Source organism: Acromyrmex echinatior, chromosome 16, assembly GCF_024713525.1.
Source record: "Acromyrmex echinatior isolate Ae372 chromosome 16, ASM2471352v2, whole genome shotgun sequence".
Classification (NCBI taxonomy): Eukaryota; Metazoa; Arthropoda; class Insecta; order Hymenoptera; family Formicidae; genus Acromyrmex; species Acromyrmex echinatior.
In genome coordinates, this window is record NC_141867.1 from 1893085 (window position 1) to 1917521 (window position 24437).

General features: G+C 30.2%; 1 protein-coding gene across 2 annotated transcripts in view; it reads left to right on the top strand.

The window, feature by feature from the left end:
* The first annotated feature begins 5258 nt into the window (after positions 1–5258).
* Positions 5259–24437, top strand: part of LOC105142922 (uncharacterized) — a 70813-nt gene continuing 51634 nt past the window's right edge. The window contains exon 1 of one of the 2 annotated variants that reach the window (XM_087414810.1): positions 5259–5732. The gene's annotated coding sequence lies outside the window, so the exon portion shown is untranslated. Of the gene's footprint in view, positions 5733–22651; positions 22910–24437 lie in introns of those variants that run through there. The other variant, XM_087414809.1, reaches the window with a different exon arrangement.

The following is a 24437-nucleotide window of genomic DNA, read 5'->3' on the forward strand; positions in this document are numbered from 1 at the left end:
CTCTAAAATGTTTAGAAAACATTCTTTCAGCAGGTAATTTTTACACTATTTATTTTAGAGAAAATCAAGTTTAAAGAAATATAAAAAATTACTTAAGTATAATTGTATATAAAATTATGCATAATTGTGTATGAGCAATTTTTTTCCAAACTTGTTTTTTTCTAAAACGAATAATGCGAAATATGAATATTTATATATGTTTATACATATTTATATATACACTGAGAAAAAAATAGCCTAAATTTAATTAAATATTGCCAACTAAACATTTACTTACAATAAATAAGTATTTACTTAATAAAAAGAAGTGATTGTTGAATTAAATTCCTGTTTTTGTGCCAAATAAATGTATTTTTATGTTTAATAAATATATAGTTGGTACTATTCAAATGAATATTTATTGAAATTTAGGATATTTTTTTTTTCGTTGTATTAATGTATAAAAAATTTTTTATCAAGAAATATTATTTTATTATTTTTCTTATCTATCCTATATTCGAATATTTGTTCAGGATTAAATTTTATATATAAGTTGGTGTAGAAAAACAACATAAATATACATATGTGTTGAATACATATTGTATTCTAAGATATTCTTTTAATTATTTCATTTTAATTTATGTATATGTTATTAAAAAACAAAAAAAAATTACAACGCATATACAGTTTTTTGATCTCGCTTCTTTATAAAAGACATTTTACGATTATTAATTTTTGCTATTTATTTCAATGCACCGACTTTAGCTTAAGCTTTTATAACTTATCCATACATAGTAACTGGATTTTATACCAGTTAAAGAGTAACATGATGTAAGATCCAATATACGTTTTGTTAAAAAATAAAAGAATTTTATCTTGTATAATTATTTTAAAATCGCGTTTAAAACTTAAAATACTTAATTTTGAAGTAATAAATTTTACAAAAATGATTCTAATAATTCATAAAATACAAAAATATATGTTTATCAACGCATACAGAAAAATATCAATTTGCTGTTAAGAAACGTGATTATTCGATTTATTTTCCTTCTCTTAACGGTTACTTTTAACAAAGAATATTTTCTTGATAATAATCTTAAAATACACTTATTACAAAATTTTAGAAAAATTTATTAGTATGTACACAAAACAAGAATTTTTTTCTTTTGAATATTATAAAATTAATCAAAGAAACGAATTTTTTCTAATGAGCACATCCAATTTGTAATTTAAACTTGATTGAATTATTAAACTTGCTAGGATTCAGGATATATTTTAAATAAATTTAATGCTTCTGATAAAATTACTAATTAATAGATTTGCTAATATATGAACTTTTGAAATACTTGAAATAAGTTATTGTTACTTACATAGACTAATTATTACTTGCGTATTTTTCTGTGTGCGTATGTGGGAAAATGATCCCTTTCGGATCTTGCATCATTCATCTGAATTTTTATCTCCGCATACTTTGAGATGAGATTCAGCAACGAATCGTTCGAATCGTTAAAAATACGTACGTACCTTGAATTTTATCGGATGACAATCGATTTTAAGTAATTTTCAGTTTATTTTTAAATTAACGTTTTATTTATATTGTAAAGTTTTTATTAAGAAATTTATTCTAATTTTATAATATTTGAGACTCTTGAAAACATTGTTGACATAAAGATTTCTTAAAATTTAGATTTATTTTAGTAGAATATTTATATTTTTCATTTCGAATAAACGCGAATAGAGAATAAATGCGAAAATTATTCATATCTTAATGGAATATTATTATTATTACTAATAATTGTTCGTGTAATATTTAATTAATTTCATTAATATGATGGTCCTTTCGCGACGCGTTCGTGTTTCGCGCATCGTACAAAAGTAAGATCTTACGCTTATTGCCGACTATGTTAGTCGGCAACAAAAAGGAGTATTTCTCCTTACTGTATATTTCTGGCATATAAAGCCAGAATATTGGTCAGCAATGAAAGGTGAGTTCAATCTGGCCAGAAGAAAGAAGAGGATCTGTACGAAGTAGGTTGGTGTGTAACACCAATTTGCTCTTAAAGAGTGTTACATAAAGATAAATTAAATTCGGGAGGGTAACTTGCTCGCAAATTGCGAGTTCTTATATTTTTTTAAATTATTGTTTATTTAAAATACAAAAATAACCAACAAACAACAGGGCTAATCAGTGTCGATAATCAAGCGCAAGTTTTGTAAATTTTTTTAATCTAAAAAATTTGTGTTTGATTATCCGCTGACTTTCATTACCCTCGTTATTTGTTAATTCTTTTGTATTTTAAAGATTAAAAATCTCTTTTAATTATTATTGTTCATTGCTCATTTATTTAATATGATCGCGATTAGGTTATTGAATTTATTATATTAGGTAGGATATTAGACATTAGATGTTGCGTTCATTAGAGAAAGCAACTTTGTAACTGTTGTAAAATTCTTTAATATGATTGATTTATAATTTATATATTTAAATTCATAAGGAAGCAAAACAAGGACCAATCGTATTGAAGAATTTTACAACTTTTACAGCTATTTTTTGTGCTGAACACAGTGTATTAACGTATTGTATTTGCGATGTTATTACATATTAATGAAGTAATGTAGGTAGGAATATATGTGTGGAGATAGTACGCGAATAGGTACGAATAAATGAAAATACGGGTAGGTAGGACAAGTATGGATAGATAGGGATTGTATAGGTAGGGACAATAAGCATGGATAAGTATGAAATTTATATTGAAACGACAAAAAATTTTGAAATAATTTTTGTCGTTTTCAGCATAAATTCCATCTCGCAAACACGTATTAATGCGTATAATTTAATCCTGGAAAAGAATTTCGATTCTTTAAAGAAGGAAAAAAGTAATTGTTACACAAAAATTATGATTTGGTTGGTTTTAGGTATAGATGAGTACGTTTAGCCAATTTATGAGAACGATTGATTTGTTTTGTTAACGAATTATAAATATTTTTTATCAAACAAGGATTGTTTGTAATATATATTAGTATATATTACATAATAATTTATATTACACAGACATTGTGTCATCTATACCTCTTACTGGAAAACGCTCAAAGAGAGTTTCGTATTCTAATGTTCATTACGCGCCAATTGAATTTTTGTGATTGTGAATCGTCATAATGACATGCATACTTTCAAGCACTTAAACATCCGAATGCATAACGCAATTGTTACGCCCTATATCTTCCCGAAAGTTTAGCATATTAAATTTCCATATTAATTTACTTCCTGAACTTTATCAAATTATAACTACATAAAATTATAATTGCAACTATTTTATGTAATTAAAGTTATAATTATATAATGAGTTGTAACTTTATAATTATGTAAAGTAAATAATTGATTTTAAATAACAGGAATAAAGTTTAAAAATATTCAAAATTTGCGTGTGGGTTTCAAAAATCAAAAAATACTGATCAAATATGTGTTTTCTTCTGTTATACTTCTCTGCTGAGTAAAATTTTCGGATTTTACATTATTAATCGTCACTTTTTTACAATTTTCCATAACAAACATAAAATTGTTAATTGTTGTATAGAACCTTCTCATTTTTGTTACGTTTTCTTTCATCGGTTCGAGCTTCAATTGCCAATGTTCTTTTATCATATCAAGAATTCCGTGTTAGCACGTGAAGTGCTCAGAAATTTAGACGTTACGTAAAGACATTGAAAAAGAAAAACAACGTGAATTGAGCTCTGCGAAAACAAAAGATGCACAATAGCTGTTACATGCTGACGCCGCTATTAATACTCTCCTACCTCCTGACTGTTTCTCGGAATTTCTTAATTGCTATGTCTTATTACTACGTACGTTTGCATTACGAACGAAAAGGATACGCTGTAAACGCAAATGAGGAAATTATGATGCGCGAAGTCGCAAGTGTTTAGCCCAGATGCACTTCTGATACGGGATCTACAATAGAAGTCGTAGTGGTCATAAGGTCTTAAGTCATAAAAAATTAATCACAACCAATCACAGTCGAATATGAGAAGACTAATCGACTATGATTGATCAATTTTCTACGACTTTAGATCCTACAACCTCTACGATTTCTATTGTACATCCTGCCATATATAAGCCAATCTTAGCTGGCTGACTAATTTAATTTTTTCGCTTACATCACATTTTCTTTATCAATCGTATTCTATTGTACGGTTTATTTGCTTCTTGAATCGATTCGCGCCGTTTATAACAAAATTTGTTGAAAGCGTTATGTCGTTGTATCTATATACTTGACAAAGTGAGATACATTTTAAGCAGAGTATAAGTCATCATGATATCAAAATGATGTTAAAATGACTCCAAAATGATCATTAAAAATCACTTTTCAATCATTTACTATTCATTTTAACGTTATTTTTACGGTATCGTGATTTGTGTTTCTTCTTGGGGTATCTCACTTTGTCAAATCCAGAATCACGTAAGTGTGAACAAAACTGTTTTCTTAAAAGAATTCATCATTCGTCACACGTCAAAAAGTGGGAAAAGAATCTTGAGTCTGTTTGAAAAGGACTTTGACTGGTGTGTTTTATTAATTTTAGAATAATAGAAACAATCTTTTTGTAATAAGGCTCGGTCTTTTAAAGATTCTCGAGACTAAAAGAGGATCTTAAATACTTTACATTGTAGCAAAAATCCTGACAATATATTATAATTTCTACACTGAAAAAACGAAAAGAAAAACAAAAGGGACACGAAAGGAAATTGTATGACGTTTTAAATTATGACATAACATTAGCCTGAAGTAATAAATAGCAATTCGTGGCGATAATAATCAGTTCTATGCTTATATTTAAAACAGTCTTACATAAGTGTAGCCATAAATAAATACAATACATACATAATACAATACATAAGACGATCTTAAAATAAGAACGAACTATGAATACTAGTTAAATTTAAACATCTATTCAAGTAATCGTCGAAGAAATCTCCCTCATAGCTATGTTCAAATTCTTTTACTCGAGTGCCCAGGTTTTAACAACTACATTTTATCTCTGTTGTTCACCTAATGTTAAACAAGGATAACACTCAGGTGGGAATTTAATAAAATCCTGATATCTATCGATCTTCCTTCACCTACCCGTCGTTCGGCATTCATGTCCGTTCATGTCCGAACGGGCCCCTTAGGGCCCCTCTCATACCCCTTTGCCCTTCCGTCCCACGCCCAACCCCCTCCCAGGAGATCTGTCCCCTTCCGTGCCTTGTTCCTCGTCGCCCTCGTCGGTCGGTTCAGTTCCCCCACCAACCGGTGTCCAGTTATGTTGTGGCGAGCAGTGGTGAGCGTCACTGGCTCGAGCAATCAGTTCGTCTCGTCTTTCGCATTGTTTCGCGAATCGCATTCTCAAATTTACGTTTACGACATCGTTGCTTACGTGTTTTGCGACAGTTAGTGCGCGTTTAAATCGCATTAGTTCGAATGTATGAACCATCCCAAGCTAACGAAGGGAACGACCGATCATCGACAGTACACAGGTAGGCGGGCAAGCAAGTCCGCGAAGCGGAGTTAGCGGAGTGAAGGTGGCGGCGGAACCGCAGAACGGGGAACGTTGAACGAGAAGCGGCATCAGCTTGAATTTGGCTGCGGATTTCGCGGACGGCATATTGCGGACTCCAGGAGGCTCCTTGAGATTCCGACCGTTTTCGTCCACCACGGAAGAGCCACGGCAGGAGAGAATGCGGCGCGACCGGCCGACAGACGATGGCCGTTAGAACGGTGAGTGTATTTGTATTCAAGTGTATAATGTAACGTCGCGCGCGGTATGTATGTACGTGTGCGCATGTGTATATGTATGTGTGCACGCGCGCGAGCCACTGCCATATTGAGACAACGAGAATTCTCGAGGCTGACGGAGTCAGCACGGTGAATCCGGCTGACCATCGGATTTCGGGGACGTGACACCCGCTGCCCTTCGTCACCCTCCGTCCCCGCAGGGATCCACCTGTGAAGGCGCGCGATGTTACCTTCTGACAGGTAGAACACGGCGAGTAGGGGCCATCGGCTTTGCGCGAACGATCGCAGCGACACGAACGACTCGCTCGGGCAAACGCGAGTGCATCGTGCCGGGCCACGGTGGGATTCCTCAATTTATGGGGCGAAAACTCAGGTAGAATGCAAGTCATAACAACATCAAGATAAAGTAGAAGTAGTCATTTTAAGAAAAATTATAACTGATAACTTAAAAATTATTTAAGACCTTTTAACTCTCAAAAATCACTTAAGAATAATTTTTTATTAAATAATACTTAAAAATCATTTTTATATCAAGAATTTATCACAAAGTTATCGAAAATGTATCGAATGACAACGATAAAAATTTTTATTGGTAATAAAAATTTGTCCTAAGATGACTTACTTGTTATCTTAATTTTATTATGATTTTGTATTCTATCCGAGAAGTTCATTTGTCTTTAAAATGATAAGTGTGATATTTAATTTTGTATGAAAGTCACGTTATTCCCAAAAAAAACTTCCTCCTTCTCTCTATTTATTTATTATCCAAAACTCAATTTAAATCGATTCTTTTTTTCATCAAATTATATTTAAGCGATTGAAGATAAAAAACTTCTCATAAGTATTATGAGTTTAATGACACAAATAAATTAAAAAGTTACATCTCTCTTGCGATTAAAATATATTATACATTAAAACATTTGTGTTAATATGGGCAAAATTTATTTGATTGTGTTAATAGGAAAGGTTTAATGATTGATACAAATGTCTTGATATAGAAAGAAATATTGATATTTGTTTATGAGAAACATTATGATTTATTTATATAATTTTAAATTGCGGCATAAATCTATAATAATTATTTTAGTACAATAGAAATAATTATTGTTTTTTTTATTATTTAATTAGCTTTTTAAATGATTAATTCAGGAAAATAAATTTTTATTACTGCTGCTGATTTATTCTTACGTTTAGCATCTCATTTTAATGTTAAAGCAATTCACACTTGCGCAAAATACTCGACCACCTTTGACTACATTAATTCTTTTAATCTTGAATTTTATTATAATTATTATAACAGAGCTATCAGATTTCGTTAGCATATATTATCCAAGAATGTGTTAGAAGAAACAAATAGGAATATTGTTGCTTGAATATTATTACGAAATCGACTTTCTCTTTTTACTGAGATCTTTTTCTGCTTACACTGAAAAAAATGATGTTGTGTCAACAGCATTATTTTAGTTGAATATAATTTTGTTAATTCAATAACACTATTAATATAACAAATACGTCATGCTCTTGTTTTAATAAAGTTTTATTTGTCTTACTAATATTGTTTTTTTTTAATCAATAAGAGTTTATTTTCAATCAAAATAATGCTGTTGAAACAACATTTTTTTAGTGTAACCATCGATATACATATTCATTCCATGATTTCACATTCAGATAATAAATAATAATTCCGATTGAAATGTGATATAGTAATGCAGAATAAATTATTGAAGTTTTTCAATAGCTGCGTTCAATAGAAAAAGCAGCTTTGCGAATGTTGATTCTTTAATATTGGTTTTTCGTTGAATCTAAATATAGGTATAAACCAGTCATTAGAGAATATTGTAACAGTTGCCAAGTTGCTTTTTCTGCTAAATGCAGCCATTAATTCATTCCTCGGTTTTAATAATTATTCAAGTGAAATCGTAAAAAACAAAATGTCGAAGCGATCCTTTCAACACTTGCGTCAATTCGTGCGGGAAACTTACGTCGCGGTCTTGCCATTGATTTCTTCGTCTTGCCGATTAACGATACTTAATGAAGTTTCAAGAGACGGGCGCGGCAAATTTGACTTTCACTCCGAGTTTCTGCACTGCTTTCACCTACCTAAAGTCTGCGCTTTAATCAGAAACATTTCGGAACAAGAGTTCAGTCCGCGATACTCGCACGTTAATCATTTTTCCTCGTTGTCGTTGCGCGATAAAGTGATCGCTGGGGATAAAAAACGTAACAAGAGCGAAATTTCTCAAGAAATAGTAAAAATCAATAAAAAATCAAAATGACTTTATTTTGATTTTTAATATTAATAAACAGTTAAATTGTATAACCAAAAATCATTATTTTGACTTTCATGACATCAAAATTAAGTCATTTTAACTTTCTTTTAACTTGAGAAGCAAAAATGTGTTCCTTGGGAAGCAAAAATCATTATGATACTAAAATGACGTCAAAATAGCTCGAAAATGACAATTAAAAGTCACGATTTATTTTAAGGATGTTTAATTAGTCAAAATATTAGAAAGTTAACACAAATTTTATAGATTGTTCTATTATTACGTCCGAGTATCTGTGTGAAATTTTGAGCAAAAATTCTCTTATTGGTTATCTTTTAAAATTATTTAATTTTTTGTTTGTTTTACTTATGTAAAATCGCGTTTTGTAACACTTATTTAATGAGCAAGTAATATCAAGAATTAAAATCAAATTTTATACATATAATAAAATATTAATAAATATTCGTGTAAAAGTTTATTTGGATTATTTACTCGTTTTGAAAGTTATTGATCTAAAACTGCAGAAAAATATGGTCTTTTTGCTGCGTAAAACTATTATAAGCCAAATTATTTGTTGCTTTATTCTTTGCAATTGGTTTCAAGATGTGTTCACAGATTAATATCATCGACATTTTTTTATTGGTTAATATTAGCTATTTTTGGTTGATTGTTTTAACGGGTACTTTTAGCATATTGTGTAGACAAAACATCCTTAACGTCATTTTGACGCTAACGTAACTTGTTGTTCTACTTGGATTGACGCACATGCGAAGCGTTGCTACACCTGCACAGATGTTTGCAGAGGAGACTTTTGTTGTCATATCTGTTTTCTTGGTACACACGCTTCTTCCGGCATACTCAAATTTGATTCGATGGACTCGCGTTTAATTTCTTATCGCCACGTTGAGTCAAACTATGTTTCGGTAGGTTGATTATGAACTTAAAATCAGAGGACCTACCATACGACGATAATGCCCTTCAACAGAAGACGTTTCGCTGTACGTGCCCTTCTTTCCTCTCATCTTCCTTTACTCAGCTCGCTTACTTATCGCTCACAATAATCTATTTCCATATCTAATCCGCAGTATGTAACAAGTGCCATAAATCGTGGGTGTTACACATTTCGCGAGCTTAGACTTACTTTGCTTGCAGTAATAATTGCAATGCGTTTCACGCGTACGCATTTCAAGATTTGTATGACGCGTGCGAATCTGTTCTAATTGAATTTTCCTTATGAATAATTTACGATATCCGATTTCTCACTGAGAGTTGACGACCGACAGTTCCTGTACCAATTCGATCGGATGTCAGATAATTTCCTTTAACTTCTACTACAGAAAGGGGTCATTTGAATTCGAAGCGAAAATTTTTGGACGACTACAATCTATACGATTGGTACTACGTGAACCAACTGAGCTGTGAGGTTCCAAATTATATTAGGTGTTGGAATTAATTCGTAGCGTTTTACAAGTGATGGGAAGTACTTTCATTAATGTATTTTTTAATGCTCATGTGAAATAAATAACATTCTTTCATTAAAAAACGCTACGAATTAATTCCAACACCTAATAGATAAAGAATCTTTGAACTTTCCTCTACTTAGGGAACACAAAAAAGTAATCAAAATGACTTTTGATTCTAAAAAATTAAATTTTGTAACAAAAAAATCATCATTTCGATTTTCATGACATCAGAATAAAGTCATTTTGACTTTCTCTTAACTTAATGTGTTTCTTGTGTATCATAAAGTGGAGATTCATCTGCATTCTGCACTTCAAATAGAAGCTTTAGAACTTAGATGCAATTTTTATAGCTATTATTGAAGGTTATACTACGGATCATTGAATTATTAATATAATCCTAGTTTTTTTTTTAAAGACTGAATGACTTTCAATTGAACGTGAATAGGATTTCTGTGCGCAGGAAACGTGTAAGGACGATCGCTCGAATACCGATCGTGAATCGCAAAACTAGTTAAGGATGTTATCTCGCGCGAGTTGCCCCGATATATTACTTATACCGCATCTGATGAATCTTTCATCATAACCACTATCCTTCCTGATCGTTAGAAGTTAAATCCAACCGCCGAAGAGAGCAGCGTCGACGCATAATCAGTCACCGGCAGTCGATTTGAAATTGAGATTCGTTCGGAGGAAAATATGAGTTTATATCTCTGTGGGATTATATCAGTATCGATGATATCTCATGGTCGTGAGCAATCACGTTCCTATTACGCTGGATCGCACTTTTTCACGCAAGACAAAAATGGCGTGTGTATAATCTTCGGAATCCTTTTTCTAATCCCACAGGAACTACTAATTCGCACAGTTATTTGGTTGGAGAACCCATTTACGTATCATATATGTATACACTCTCTCTTTTTATAAAGATACACTGAAAAAAAAATTTGTTTGACTAACTAAATACATTTTGCAGATTTGATTAATTCAATAAATTTTATTTAATTGAATTTAACCATAGTCTGCTTATTGAACAATTTATTAAACAGACTACGATTGAATTCGATTAAATAAAATTTGTTGAATTAACCAAATCTGCAAGCAACTAAATGTGTTTAATTGAACAAATTTTTTTTTCAGCGTACCTACTTATTAGCACCAAAAATTATTAAATTGCTTGTTAATTTAAAACAAGTCATATTACTACTCTGGTTTTGCTCATAATTGCGTTTTTCAAGATCTTAAAAGATTTCGGAGCGTGAATGAAGTACGTGTAGATATATTCACGCAGAAATTTAAGTACCAACCGCTTTAACCGAATATTTCTCTTATTTAATTAGATTTATTCTCATTAGTCCAAATTCATATCATAATTGTTTTCCGTAATATTTTAAGATAAAATATTCCTCTGTTAACAATAACTATGATCATTATATCGAGCCTTTTACTCATATATATGATTGCTCAAAGAAGTGTAAGCATTGTATCCGGAAATCTTGTCTGTAGGTAATTTTATGATACTACGAACATTTGAAAAAAGTTGGAGCAAGATACAATTTAATTTAAGAACAATAAGAAATAATGAGAGTAAGAAATATAAGAACAAAAGAACAATAAGAATCAGAATAATAAAAAATGATAAGAGCAAGACTTATTTTAGAGTGAGATAGCAAAAACTTTTTCCTTGTATTCTTTAATTTAAAAAATCCTTTTTCTTATATGCGCAATTTAAAATTGACGCTTTAAAATAGAAACAATCTGCTTATTTAAAATAAAGACAGTTCTTATCGTGATCGAAATCCCGGTAATTTACGCTCTCAATCGCACGGCTGAAGGCAGTGGCACACTAAATCATGTGTGTGTGAGGGAAAGTCGTGCGAAAATCCTCTAGAAAATAAGCGGGAGCACGTTACAGTTAGTTTTAAAACTGACATTAATCAAAATTGCTTTTTGCATTATTGCAAAGCATTATTTTGCATATGCCTATGCGAATTTGAAGACATCAACATGTATTGCATCAACATGTTTAGATTATATATTATTGTGTAGCTCATAATTCTAGATCTTAGTATGTTAGACAAATTCGAAAACATTTATTGCAAAAGTCCATTACACAACCATGCGAAAATTATTCACAACGTACATGTAAATGCAAATAATTGATTAACATTTAATTTAGGATGTATGTTAGTGTAGCCTTTAATTTGTTTATCTCATAATCGTCGATGATAAATTTAATCAGTTATTGCATCATTTATCGTCAAGTTCAAGAATTTGATTGTTATCATCAGATAAAAATAATCTCTTGATTTGGGTTCTATTTATAGCGACGATACTAGAAATATATGCGAATAAATCCATTTGTTCATGTTGCTAATTCATTTTTAGAACATACAATCCAGATTTCAGGCACTATTCTTACGTTCAATTTCGATAAGCCTCTGCTTATGTAAAAATGTGAGGATATAAAAAATGTGCCATGAAAAAAATGTCTGATTGAAAGTAGACGAAATTAGCAGAATATTTTGATTATGGCAATCAGAATCCGGTTATATTAATCAGAATTCTAGTAGATTTAATCAAAAAATTCTATTTTTAGAATTTAGAATTTACGTAAATTAAATTCGAACAGATTTGAGAACGTGATTACAGATTAAATAAACGTGACGAAATGAGGATCCCATTATGCAGGATTATTTCTCGGGTTTTGTTAGAGACTCATAAAAAAAATGTTACATTGATTGATCTTTTTCAGTTGAATGTGAAATATTTCCCAATATACAGCTTGATGCTCAGCTCAACGCATTTACGTCATTACACACAAACAAATCGGACTTATCTAAATCACTCTATACTAAACATATTTGACATTCAGCGAAACATCGCTATACATCCAAATATCCTTGCTGCTCAAGATATTTTTTCGTGTTGCGTAACTACTTCATAAGAAAGAGGGGGAAAACGATTTGGACATGAAGGAAAAAAAGAGTTAAATAAAGAGATAGAGAAATGAGAAAAATGAGAAAGGAACGATAATAATAATAATATCAATAATAAAATTAAATTTATTGAAATTTTAGAACAAATAATACATAAACATAATAATTATATAGCTTACAGTTATAGATAAATAAACAGAAATATGAAGGAATGAGAGTCAACGCTGGGGGGAAGGGGTTATAAACATGCGTATAATTTCTAATATTAAATGTTGACTGTAGCTTTTACATGTTTATATTAATGTATATATTATATTTATTATTTTTTATCAATAAAAGGAGTCTTTAACAACTTTTAAATTAATTTAATCAATTATTATTACAGTTGTAGATAAATATAGAAAAATGCAGATAAACTGCAGATTAAGTATTATAATTAACAAAATGCTTTGAAAAAAATTTACTAAATCTTAATACATATTTTTTTTAATAATATTAAATAAACACAGTAAATAAATATTTACTCAATAAAAAAATATAGTTAAATCAAATTAATGATTCTTGTTCCAAATAAATATATTTAGTAAATATTTACTTATTGTTAAAACCACTCAAACAAGTATTTATTAAAATTTATTATTTTTTACATTTATTATTACAGTATAAACATCGAGCTAATACAAATACAGATTAGATATTGATTTCGTTTTGCGTACAAAGATTTTTATATATATATAACTTACAAAAGAGATGACTTTCAGAAAGAAAAAGTGTGATTATTGTTATTATCTAAACTATTGTTTGAATGATTCACTGATTATCTCGTAAAAATGCAAAATACATTGTAGTTAAAGTCAAACTTTTTTTCTTTTTCTTTTTTTCGTAACATTGCGGAACATTGCGGAGCATTGACGTGATAATCGATTGAGATATCTTGAGTTGTATTTTTTAATCCAGCTGCCTTTTCAAAAGCCAGACTGAAAATAGATTCACTGCGCAAGATTAGATTGTTACGACAAGGTAACAACAATATCGCGTTCATTATTTTTTCGTTCACGAAGCGAATAGAAGCGCGAATTACGATAACTACTATTCTGTTGTCTACATTCTTTAAACCGCCGCTTACAAAAAAGACTGTCGTTGCATCGAGTTATGCAGATTATATGTTGTAATAAAAAAATGTATCTGGGTCTGTGACATTCGACATATACAACCAGTTTATATATTCATATGCAATACAATGTAATCGTTGACACAGTAAAACATAGTCGTGGATATAAATGGATAATTGCATAAAAACGATCATATATAAATTTATTATGTGCAAGAAAAAATATATTTAAATTATTGAATGTACGGAATAATCTTTTTATATAGTAACAATAATAAGACAATTGGTAATTTAAAGATGTAAAAAAATAGATTGCATGCATTAATCACGAATATTTTTATTTTGTCTTACGCAGATAGCCTCTTGAATCAAATATGTATGATTAATTAATACCATTATAACATAAATTTATCTTTTTCCATTTATATATTTCTTATAAGTTGATTTATATTCATTACAAAAAAGCACATCAAAATTTTTTATTTAATTATTAAAATATTTTACATATACATGATTTTATTTCAAAATAAAAGTAAGAATATTTTCTGGTGATTCTTGTAACCTTCGGAATATCTGCTGGCATCATAAACTACGAAAGATCTCGTTCCGACATCCAGGCGGCCTCTTCAATTTGTTTAATCGTCGTCTAGGGTCAATTCGATTAAAAAAGGTTACTTGTCCGACCGCGAATAATCTCTATTGTGACGTTGCCTTTCTTCGCTATGTTCCGTACGTGCAACATACGTGACTCTTTTACTCTAAGTTTACAATTATATTTCCTACGTGATTATTAATAATTATGTTATTTGTTTCCAACTTTATATATTTTAGAATGTCGCAAAAAAGCACAAAATTGTCGGAGATATTTTACATGACAATACAAGCAGCTTTAAATTAACTCTTGATTTATACGATATCAAACAATCGAAAACAATCGAACACAATCGAAGTTATATAAAAGATATTTTGCTAATTCCAGTGCTTAAAATAATGTTGACTGGCTCTTCACAGTCTGCAAAAAAGTGGCTTATACACACGCTTTGCAAAAATCGTTTGAAGTATAGGTTGAAGATGCATCGCATGTGAAAATACTAGCGATTGTTCTACGTTTGCGCAATGATAAAAATCAGGTATCTAGCACTAATTGTATATGAAATTGATGCTAGCAGCATCTTAATGTATTCCTAGCACTACCGGAAATAATCGTAACAAGCATCATTTACAGAGAAACATTCTTGCTTTTATATTTAAAATTACATTAATTGCATCAAAATAGAAATTGAATAAAAAGCAATTATACAAAGGTCTTATTTGAAAAATAGAATTATTCAATATAAATTTCAGCGAGTAAATAATTTCATTATTTCTGCAACAAATGTAAGAATATCTATATATTGCATTTAATTTACACACGAAAATGGAAAGTAAAATTAAATAAAAAACCCAATCTTATTTGGTAATCTTTTACGTGATATTTAGCAACCTTATTACTGAATATCTCGTTTCAATATATTTATAGCGATACACTTTTCATACCTATAATCATATCTGTATTATTATATAATCATGGATTAACTTTGCGATAAGAAAAGAGAGATTCTCGGTTTTTTTTTAAGTATTTATTTTCCATTATTCATCTAGGCGCATATGTCGAGTTAAGTGATCAATGGCTTTCTCTTGTAAAAAAAAGATATACGATTTTGTAAACGGAGGGAAACTCGCCGTTTCTAACTTAACATTCAGCCTGTTATCCTTCCTACATATCCTCGCGTGATATTCCGTACGCGGATCGACGTATTTCGCGATACTATGATTTTGCAACACCCGCATTCACGCACACACTTGCGAATGCAAGCTGCATGCTTACGAAGCATTAACATCGATCGCTGTATAGTTGTCACGTAAAAGAAATGGGACTGCTTACAATACTTTGATATTATCAAATAAGTAGGTCTGCGATAGAGAGTAAGATAATATTTAAAAGAGATATTGTATTCGTCGAAATATAAGGAAATAAGGAATTAGTGATAATTAGGAACAAATAATTACGGAATCAAGATAAAATAACATGTAGCATTTCTTTTGTACTTGTAATTATTTCATTAAAATAGCGATCAAAGATATGAAATTATATGGATTATTCTACACTCGTCGTATACGATATTTAATAGCACATCCTAAGATTAAAAAATTAATTACAGACGGAAATGGAAGTGTCGAAAAATACTTTTGGAGTCATAGACGATCGCAATCTGGCCGATTTTGTCGAATAGAATTTATGTATTTAGATTCGTAACTACATTTATATATAATCACATAATAGATTTATAATTTGTTAATTTTATCTTTATAACTCAGATAAGGTTTTTACTGCTCGCAGTCTTGAGTGATCTTATCTTATTGGTTTCTTGTGTGCAACTGTGTTATTACATATAATTGTAACAATCAACTTGATGCTGACCTTGATAGCAAACCTAAAAATCTTAATTGCTATATGCAAATAAATTACTATATTCTTTTTTATATAAAAATTAAAATAATTAATTATTGCATTCCAGAAGTACATACTATATTTAACATTAAATTCAAATTTCAAGATTGTAATTTACTTCCTTACTTTGTATGATAAAAAAGATGGAAATTATAATAATTTATTATTATTATTCTTCCAAAATTTTTATATACCTTCCGAAAGAAATAAAATTGTGCGATTTTAATAAATCAACGAGAAGTTAAGTTTTATCTTTTTACAATGATTTATAATTTTAGATTTATTAAAGTTGTACAACTTTATTTTCCTCTGAAAAATTGACGAAGAGGCTTAGTAATAATTAATTATATTTAACGTACAACAATACATCGTAGTCCGTTATTTAAATTAATTGAAAGTACTAGGTGCAAAATATATTCCTCATTTATCTCATGATACGTTAAATATTTCATGTCGGGTAATAACATTCAACAAAGTCGGCGCTTGTTTGTTTTCCTTTGTGACGCGCGGCGTAGCGTACTTGCGTAGGCAAGGTCTCCGTGTAATCATTCGTATGGTGCCGTTCGAACAAGCAAGTGATGGTGCGGGCCGCGTGTTCTCGCTATGTATTACGAAATGCGATCGGAGACGAATAAACGAGAGATATCAGGTGTGAATTCCCATAGACAATTAGCGATCGAGACGTTTCTACGATCTACTATTCGGAGGTATACCGCAGCATCTATTCATCTCGCATTCTTTATTCGTCTAATATGAAAATCGCAAATCCGTGGGATGGGAATTATACATTATCATTTCATCTCGATGGTAATTGCTGGCCTAAAGCGTTGTTTCGGATATATCGAGCGCGCTCTAAATTTTTCGTCGATCTAGATAGAAACCTCTTAACTCGTTCTTTATTGTGCTTTCTTGAAGTAACTTAATTAGTAGCCCGAAGTAACATGAATCGAATTACTCGAGTAAAGAAAATCGCGATGTACTAGATAATAATTAACTCAAAATTCAAGGAAATAAATTTGTTTTCGGCGTAAGTTTGAGTGTTTTCCAATAAGAATCACATAAGATGGACGGAGAATCATTACATCCATATTGTTTGCCAATGTTAAATAAAGATGAAATCACTGTATAAACCCGTGATCAGACTACAAATTGAGATTGAATTAAAATTCAATCAAAGCAAAATTCACTAAACTTGAGATTAGTTTCTTTCTTCTAATTAGTTAAATTTTAATCAAATCTCTTATCTCAATCTCTAGGCTGATCATGACTTTATATTGTGTCTCTTCTTGAAAAATTCGAATTTATATCGAAAACAAATTTGTTGTGTTGAAATTTTAAATTAATTATTATCTGATATCTAACGCAACATTTTTTAAATTAAATTTGGGTGTGATTGAATTGATGAAATTTTGAGGAATTTGATTGATCAATCGGAAGAAAGAATTTTACTAATTGATCAAAAAATGCTTCGAAGCATTTGTTGTGGCAACTCGTTTGGACCTTGTTTAGCAATGTGTTAATATTTTGAATTAACTAACGCGATCGGCATTCCGACCGTTTTTTTTTTTGCGACTTATAGTCTTTACAGACTTTGCGTTCCATTTCACGCATGATGTGCGTGATGTATCATTTTATCTTTCTTTAATATTCGATGAACAAGGATGAAATGATATATCATGCGCACCATGCGTGAAACGGAACGCGCCTTTTGTTTACTCGTAGTCGCTTTTTCATTTGCACGATGAAATTCCGAGCTATCGAGCGAGCTATCGCGTGTATCTTCATATTATTATCTCTCAAAAACACGATTATTCCATGCGAACAGTTAACTGTTATTGGTCCGTGTGTTTAACAAAACTTGATAGCCACGGTCTGTGAGTATATACGTCAAAGTGATTTATCAGAACAGATATCTAATACGATTTACGTCCATTTCTACCATTATAGATTAACTTTAATCTCGATTCAATTCACTCTTCTTTTTCTCTAGTTCTAAAAATTAGAAAAAAAATAAAGAGTAAGTTAATCTGAGATTAAAGTTAATTACACACGTTAAAAATGTCACTTAAGTCCGGAAAATATTTATGAGAATAACAAATTATTGTTTTATTGCGACAATAACGAGCAATCGTGGTTGTAACGTGTTGCAACAAATGAATCGAATAGTCGAAATAATGGTAGACCGTATATGACGTATCGATCGTTCAGTAATAATGATTTGTGTATTTCGTAAACGTGTTACCGTATAATTAACGTCGAGAATGTTGTGCAAAGTGTCACGCGATCGTAATTAATCGCATTTTCGCGAGTGTAGTGTTGAGTGAGTGAACGATGAAAACTGAGAGGAAGAGGCGGCCTCGGAGGCATCAGGTGACGGCGGAGCAACCGTGGAGTAAGTAATTTACTATTCATTATTTTGAATTTCGTATTTATTTTCATTTGCTCAAATGTCTAAATAAGAGGCAGAGAAAAAAAGATTTGGTTATGAAATTTTTATATATATATATATATATATATATATATATTTTATATATATTTTTAAATATAGAAGCTTTTCTTTTTTAATTTAAAATTAAAATTTGTAACATATTTATAACAATTTATTATAACAATTTTATAATAACTATAGAATAAAAAAGAATGATACTGCTCTTAATTAAAGTAATTTTAAATTAATTTGGATAGGTATATTATATAGATTGCACATTAAATTTATTAATGTTACAATTATTTTAATAATTAATTGATTAAAAGACGAATTTGATGTTCGCGAGAATTATCTTTTATAAAATTAATCATTTTGAATCATTTTAATTTTGATATATTTGAATATTGCAGATCTCTCTCATTACATTGTGACTACACTCCGCTGCTGCGCATCGTACCGTGAGTGACAAATTCTGTTTTAATTGCAGGTAATGGATTTTTATTAGAGTCTGCCGTGAAAAGAATTATACCATAAACATACATGTAAGATATATGTAGTGTATTGAGTTAATTAAAAGAGAAAATAAAAGAATAATGCAGATAAATGTAATTAATAAATTACAGATAGATCCATCTTAACATGGACGGACTAGAACAGATTAGTTTTAATATTTAATCCTGAATAATGTGTACAATTTATCATACGCATATAATGATGTGTTATATATTTTATATGTAAGATTCGATTGAAAACACCATGAAGATTGAAATAGCATTGTTTTATCAATTTTCTTGTATATAATTGATTTTGCTTGTCTTAGCGCTGAGACACTACCGTGTTTCCAGATTAAATCTTTGGAATTGGCGTTGCCTTAAAAATAATAAAAAATACATAAAAACATAAAGAGATATAATAATGTTCTAATAATTAAAAGGTTTACATATTCTTAAAACAAAAAGTTTTTTAAATTTCTTCATGGTATTCGAATCATTCATATGGATAACGAGAAATGGACAAAATTTACGTATATTGTATTATATAGGTATGTAAAATATAAAGAAACTGGTATTTATAATGCATGGTATGGAAAATTGTTAATATTTAATTTTTTTCTATTTTTTTCTTTCCTTTCTCAAATATTGTTTAAATAAAACTTGTAGTCTATTCTCTGTATGTGTTTTCAGGATTAAATATATAAATTGGTGTATAAGACAGCAAAATATTAAAATGCTTCGAATATATTAGGTGTTGGAATTAATTCGTAGCGTTTTTTAATGAAAGAATGTTATTTATTTCACATGAGCATTAAAAAATACATTAATGAAAGTACTTCCCATCACTTGTAAAACGCTACGAATTAATTCCAACACCTAATACTTTTTAATATGTACATCATAGGCATAAATAGAAAGACAGGAAATATTGCATAGTTCTATAACACAATTAATATCTTTCAATTAATATATTAAATGCAAAAAAAATATGTTTATTTTTATTGATTGTTTTATTGACTTAAATTTGTGTTAATATTTTCTATCAGCAATTTTAATTTTTTGTAATCTTTACATTAATTAATTGCTATAGCATGTGAAATATATACACAGTTCACATAAGAAACCAAACAAATTTGAAATTTCATATATATCATTAATATTATTAATTTAAATAAAAAATATCATCAATATTAATTATTAATTTAAATAAAAATTAATTATTATGTTTTTGACATTTTTGTATCAGGACTTCTGATTTTATTTAATCTCCAGAATTCGCTATTAATGCATTGTATGATGATGCAGGATGTTTTTTATATAATAATAATAATATACAATTAAAACAATTTATACAAAAATTACATAGCGGAGAATATTACATATAATTAAGACTGGATTCTGTTTCCTGCTTTCGTGAAAAAGATGAGGTTTGATATTCCAAGAATTTTCGCTAACAACAGGACATATTAGTAACATGGATCATTACAGCGAAGTAAACTTTAGCGCGATGCGGGTAACGCACTTTACTTTCACCAATCACGATCGGCGACGAAAGTTATTTGTCGTGCTTTGAATTTAACATATAAAATTCTATCAAAGTATTACTCACATCGGCCACTTTCTTTCGGAGAATTAACGTTGATTGCTAAATCATTTATTATAGCGTGAAGAGAAATTACACTTCCGTTGACGCAAGATCAATGACCTTCATAAAGTTAAATTTCCTTCAAATATTTTACACATAAACAGCACATAAGTATAATATTCATTATACTCTCTAAATATAATCTGAATCAGTGAATAGTCACTAATTATCTAGTGGCATACTTGGCATTGTAGTTGTTGGCAGTGAAGTTCAACTAAAAGGAAGAATGTTTGAGCATTATATAACTAAAATATCGATATTTGCATGTTAATTTCAATCTTTCAATATCATATTCATTGAATTTAAGCACTAAAACAAGATTAGTTAGATCACATAATAAATTAGCTAGGTTAGGAATTTCATATTTAATACACTGATTACCAGTGGCATACTTGGCACTGATATCAGTAATCATCTACTGATTCAGATTTAGAGAATAAGTATAGCTAACACATTCTTATTTAATACGATGAGTTTAATTATATGATTTTGAATTAAGAAAATATGGAAACTCTATAATGAAATATTCTTAATGAAACATGAAATATCGCTCCTATTTAATATCAATATTTAGCTTGATTCAAGCTTGATTTCTTGTCAAGGAAATTACGAACGGCGTCATCATCTGACGTGTTACATAGCACAGAATGCATGTTTCATTTCGCTGCGTGATGAGCGAACAATAGCTGAGGGAAAATAAGGATATTTTAAGATACAAAGGACACACAAAACATACGAGGCCTTGCGATTGCATTTCATTCATTCACTCGGAGACGTCGCAGGTACCTTTACACTTCCGCAGCCGTTACGTATCGACGTGTAGGTATATATATATGTGTTATCTCCTGCATGCGTGGAAATTGCGTAGGTGTGTAATGCGTTAATGACACCGTTGCAAATAAACTGATGCCGCCTCTTCCGGTGCTTTGTGGCACCGTGCTCATTCCGTTTACTTTTAATTACTCGCGGCGGCATATTTTGTTTGCCAAGAATGTATGATATTAATACATGAACGCGTTTACGAGCTACTTATCACATTTCACATTTCATATTTCAACTTTACTAAAGCTATGACAAATTCCAAATATTACAAACATACTGTTATATTTTCACAACTGCTCAACTCTGTGTTTGCTATTGTAATATACATATATTAGGTGTTGGAATTAATTCGTAGCGTTTTTTAATGAAAGAATGTTATTTATTTCACATGAGCATTAAAAAATACATTAATGAAAGTACTTCCCATCACTTGTAAAACGCTACGAATTAATTCCAACACCTAATACAATATATTTAAAGAAAATATTCTTAAGTAACTTTAAATCATATCGATTTTATTGATACAACTGGAGTCCAAGTTTAATTTAAAACATTCTAAAAATATCATGTTATACTGAAGTTCTTACAAAAATCAAATTAATCAGATTAATTAGAGTTTAATAATACTCACTACAATATTTATGTATCTCAAGAAAATATTATAAGAAACGATTAAGCTTAATTAAACTTAAATTAAACTTCACAATCGAATTAAAGCCCCCAAGGAATTTGAATGAACAATTATTTTGCGTTTTATTCATTATTACTTACGTATGTAACAAACGAATAATTAATATATTATTAATTTTATATTATATATTATTATTATATATAATATAAAACTAATAATAAAATTAACAATACATGTTAGTAGTAATTCGTCATTATTATCTATTGTATAATAATATCGAGTTTTATATAAAGCGATCCAATCTAATGCCATCTTAATCCGAGGCCTGATAATGATTTATTACCATTAGCCCGGCCCTGAATAATTGCATCTACCTTAATTGCGAGCGCATCTGCACAGGTGCACACGATTAACGCGCGCCATTGTACATGCACACGTACACACTCATACATACATACATACATATATATATATATATATATATATATATATATATATCTACCTGCGTCTACATACATACTTACCTGCCTGCCTACCTACCTACCTGCGAATGCCGAACTGTTGACCAACCGCTCACTGAACGGATAGACGCCATCTATAGCTCGACGTCGTTTCGCCCGGCGAGCAATCGCAATCGCGTCAGTTGGTGCTCAGCTGCCGTGCTGCGTGTATCGTAAATATAGGTAGCTCTCGGATCGATGTCGAAGGAAGAAACTCGTGACGCGTCCCTTTAATATCAAAAATCATACGTTACTCGCGTAGCCAAGCACCAAACGCCCGGAATTCTCCGATCTGCGTGAACGTTGCTAGTACTCGCGTATCCTCTTCGATCATCCTGAGAGGCGCATCTCTGACGTATAAATAATAACAGGTAGGCGTAAATCAAGAATCACCATCGACAGAGACAATTCTTTTAGCTGCGAGTCATTCATGCATCTCTCGTGCATGAATTATACGCTTGACGATGAAATTGCTCCGAGTTGAATGAATTCCTGTGCACATCTGTTTATAATTTTCTTCGCTGCTTTAAGATTGCACACTAAAAAGAATCGAGTAACAGTTACCAAATGTTGAGTGAAATAATTTCGAATGTTCGGTTATATAATATAATAAAAAATAATTATATTTTTCTAAATATTTAGTAAATATTATGAAACGTAATAAAACTGTATATCAACTGTTTGATAATAATTAATAGATATTTAAAAAAGTAAAATTATTTTTGGTTATATTATACAAGCGAACAGTTGATTGAAATTACTTCGCTTAATATTTGGTTATTATCTTTTTTTTACATTTTTTCAGTGCATTAGAAATTAATGTTGTAGGAAAATTTATTAGGACACGCGATGCTGATAAAATTAAATGGCAAATGATCGAATGTTGAAAATTATTGAATGAAGAAATTGATTAAAATATGATGAATAAATAATTTTTTTCATTTTTATTATTTCCTAATTATTACTAATAAAGCATTCCTTCGTGCTGTGATTTTGTTAAACATCACGTTTCGTGCGATATAACGTTACAGTAACGTTTCGTAGTCAGAACGAATGTTATGTCCGTTCTACATTTTTAGATAAAATCTCGACATATCGATCTGTAACTTGGCAGGCAAACTTATGCACGCCGGGATTGCAGCTGCACCGCAACAATTTAAGTTACCTAACTTTGATTAAACTCTATTCCTCACGTCCCTTTCTAGATTACGGTGTGTAGAAAAGAAGATTGAAAATTGAATAAGAGTTTATCGTATCGAAATACCCGAAATAATTCTTGATATTGAAAATATTTACTCAGCTGAATGATAGCGATAGTGATAAGTATTTAAATTAAGAGAGTCAGAAACGTTAGATTATAAGGAGGTAATATATCATAACAATGGTTTATGAGATTAATTTTATGTACACACTCGTTACCGCGATGCACGTTAAATATTTGAAATATAATTAAAGCGAATAAATTAAATTATTATGTAATTAAAATTACGTGGATTTAACAGCGTTCTCGTGCAATAATTAAATCCACGCGCAACAAGAGACAAACTTATGGAAATTGAAAAACGTGGCACCTAATTGAAGATCGATTCAAAAGGTTTTGCTTGAGGAATTCACGAATGAAAAGTTCATCAGTGGAGGTCGTGATATTCTATATATAATATCTTAACATTAATGGCCGCTGGCCATGGCTTATATTCGCTGACACAGAAATATCTCGCTATGTTTTACAATTTCAAAGAAAATAAATAATTCTTTTCTTTTGTACGAATTGATACAGTAAAAAGTAAAAACTTCTGAATGTTGCCTATTTATCGTGTATATGCAAAACAAATTGAGATGAGAAAAAAGAAGTTCGGGAAATTATTCGTAAAAATATGTCAGCGGTTTTAATTAGACAGT